Source organism: Saimiri boliviensis, chromosome 16, assembly GCF_048565385.1.
Source record: "Saimiri boliviensis isolate mSaiBol1 chromosome 16, mSaiBol1.pri, whole genome shotgun sequence".
NCBI classification, from domain to species: Eukaryota; Metazoa; Chordata; class Mammalia; order Primates; family Cebidae; genus Saimiri; species Saimiri boliviensis.
Genome location: NC_133464.1, coordinates 16,724,416 through 16,728,092, shown reverse-complemented (window position 1 = coordinate 16,728,092; position 3,677 = coordinate 16,724,416). Strand labels below are relative to the sequence as shown.

General features: G+C 40.2%; 1 pseudogene; it reads right to left on the bottom strand.

Moving 5' to 3' along the window:
• Positions 1–1,015: 1,015 nt before the first annotated feature.
• On the bottom strand, positions 1,016–3,193 carry LOC101029460 (heat shock protein HSP 90-beta pseudogene; annotated as a pseudogene).
• Positions 3,194–3,677: the final 484 nt, after the last annotated feature.

The window sequence follows — 3,677 nt, the reverse complement described above, 5'->3', positions numbered from 1 at the left end:
ATCGCTGTCTTTGCCACCTTGTTTCTATAACTATAGTTTAGCTTTGATTATTCTAGAACTTCATAGAAATAGAATCACTCAGCATGAATTCTTTTGTACCTTGTTTCTCTTGCTCAGTACAATGCTTTGAGAATTAATCTATGTTGTTGTATCAGCATTTCATTATTATTGTTATTATCATATTTATGTTAAAATATCAGTTTGTTTATCCATTAAATTGTTGATAGGCATTTGAATTGTTTCCAGTTTTTGCTTTTTATGTCATTTCATGGATGTATGTTTTATCAGGACATAAAAAGCATTAACCGTAAAAAGAAAGACTAATAGTAGGACTACTCTAAAAGTAAGAATTCCTGTTTATCTAAAGGCATACTGAGACCAAGAAAGGCAAATTACTGAGTGACAGAAGATAGCTGCAATGCTACCAAGAATGCATAACCAGAATATACAAATAATTCTTACAACTCATTTCATTTATTTTGTGTAAATACCTAGTATTATAATTCCTATGCCTTAGGTTAAGATATATTTGTTTTTATTTAGAAAAATGAATAAAACTACTGAATCATTTTCCCAAGTGGTCTCACTGTTTTGCAATCAGCAATGTATGAAAGTCCATGCTCCACCTCTGGGCCAACATTTGGTACTATCATCTTTAATTTTAACCATTCTAGTGAGTATAAAGTAGTATCTTACTTTAGTTTGAATTTGCACTTTCCTGATAACTAAAGTGTTGAGCACCTTTTCATTTGCATACTGGCTATTCATATGTCTTCTTTTTTTGTATAAAATGGCATCTTCTTTATTTTGCATAGATTAATTTCAGAACAAAATAAACAAAAAAACCCACAATATACAACATCCAATCCTGTTGTCAAATGAAAGAGGAAATGGGGCTTTATGCCACTGTTTCCTGGCTTAGATACAAAGATGGGAGCGAAAAAACACTAGGCATCATCAGAGCGAGGCAGCTGGGACAGGGCCACTCAAGGCTGTGGTGGGAGCCCTGAGGGCACTACACAGAGGGCACAAGGTTTCCAAGCATGAACTCCCGATCTATTTCTTCCATTTGAGACACATCCTCATTGCCCTCAAATGGGGGGATCTCATCAGGAACAGTAGCACTGGGTTCCCCTGCTGTCACTTCATCTTCGTCAATACCTACACCTAGCTTGATCATGCAGTAGATGTGGTCAGAGTGGGTCTGAGGATCCTCAAGGGAGAAGCCAGAAGAGCAGCTTGGTTTCCAACAGCAGCAGCACCCAGTCCCTGACAGCCTTGTTGTTCTTTTTCTGCCTCAGCCTTCTGCCACAGCATCTTCACAATGGGGTGGTCACAGTGATCTCCAGGTGCCCTTTGGCCATCACGTCACTCATCATAGAATTGTCCCAAAGTGCCTGGGCTTTCATGATCTGCTCCATATTGGCTGTCCAGCCATATGTGCTGGTCACAATGCAGCAGGTGAATACTCAAGCCTATTGGAAGCTGTCACCTTTTCATCCAAGATTTTTTTCATGTGCTTGCAGATGTTCTCAAGATTCACCTTGCACTCTTCCATTTTCTTCTTCTCCCCTCACCCTCAGGTAGCTCCAGACCCTCTCTGGTAACTGAGAATAGGCTCTTCCTTTCAAATTCCTTGAGGTGCTGTATGCAGTACTCATCACTGGGCTCGGTCTTATACACTACCTCAAAACCCTGCTTCTGCACTCACTCCACAAAAGCAGAGCTGGCCACCTGTTCATTGCTCTTACCAGTGATGCAGTAGATGGATTTCCATGTCTCCTTCATGCGAGAGACATGTTCTGACACAGATGTCATCCCATCTCCAGACTGGGAGGTGTAAAAATGAAGCAGCTCAGACAGGTGTCACCAGTTAGGGGAGTACTTGAAGATTCCAAACTTTAGATTTTTAGAGAATGCCTCATAGAATGTTCTGTAATTCTCTTTGTCTTCTGCCAACTCAGAGAAGAGCTCAAGGCACTACTTAACAATGCTTTTGTGAATGACTTTCAAGATTTTGCTCTACTGGAGCATTTCTCAAATGTTGAGGGGTGGATCCTCAGAGTCAACCATACCACAGATAAAGTTGAGATCCTCCGGTATCAACTCATCACAGCAGTGCACGATGAACACATGAAGGACGTAGAGTTTGATGGTGTCTTTATTCTTATCATTCTCAAAGAAGTCAAAAGGTGCCTGACAAGGGATGAATAGCAATTCCCTGAATTCCAGCTGACATTCTCTAGAGAAGTGCTTGACTACCAAGTGGTCTTCACAGTCATTAGTGTGGCTGTTATGGAATTCTCTGTACTCCTGGTGATGTAATCATGGCTTCTTGTCCAAATAGGCTTGGTCTTGTTTAATTCCTCCTGATCAATGTATTTCTCCTTGATCTTCCTGGTTTTCTTTTTTTTAATCCTTACCACTGTCATCCTCCTCATCTGAACCCACATTTTTAATCTTGGGCATTTCCTCATTGCCTTTATCTTCCTATTATTTCTTGCCTTTCTCTTCCTCTGCCTCATCTTCACTGATTTCCTTCTTTCTTTCCTTCCTCAGATAAAGGGTAATGGGATAGCCTATGAACTGTGAGTGTTTTTTCACTGCATCTTTGACCTGTCTCTCTTCTAAGTACTCTGTCTGGTCTTCTTTAAGGTGGAGAATCATTTTGGTGCCCCTGCCACGATCAGCACATACAGTGAAGGAACCCCCACCAGAAGACTCCCAGGTTCACTGTTCATCATCATTGTGCCTTGTGATCACAACCACTTTCTCTGCCACTAGACAGGCAAAATGAAAGCCAACACCAAATTGACAATCATGGAGATGTCTGTACCAGCTTGAAAAGCCTCCATAAATCCTTTAGTATCAGACTTGGCAATGGTTCCCAAATCATTTATGAAATCAGCTTTCTCATGCCAATGTCTGTGCCCACCAAAGTCAGGGTGCATTCCTGATAGTTGGGCATGATGTTGATTTTCAGCTCTTTACCACTGTCCAACTTGTAACTGTCTGTCAGGCTCTCATATGGAATCTTGTCTAAGGTATCTGAAGCATTAGAAATCAACTCTTGAAGGAAAAGCTGCTTGTTGAAATAGAAGATATTGATAATGACAGACCTGAGTTGGGTAACTTCTGCCTGAAAGGCAAAAGTCTCTACCTTCTCCTCTTCATGGTGCACTTCCTCAGTCATCTTGAAAAGAAAAGCCTTACAAGTACTAGAGAGTAAGGTGGGGTGGGACTATCCCACATGCATGGCCCACCAAGGCTGTACAGGGGTGACTCGGAGCCCATATGTCTTCCTTTGAATTGTCTATTCAAGTATTTGTACATTTTTCCAAATGAGGTTATTGTCTTTTTATTATTGAGTTTTAAGAGTTTCCTAATATACTCTGGATAAAAGTAATTTGTCAGATATTTGTGTTGCAAATGTGTTGTGTTTTGCTATTTTCTTAATTTTGTCTTTTGATGAGCATGCACTGATACATATACATAAAGTGGAATACTGTAAACCCTTTAAAAAAAGAAAATGCTGTCATTTACAGCAACATGGATGGAACTGGAGGACATTATGCTAAGAGAAATAAGCCAGGAACCAAAAGACAAATACTGCAAGATCCCATTTATATGCAGAATCTAAGGAAGTCAATCTGGTAGAAATGGAGTAGAAAAGTGGT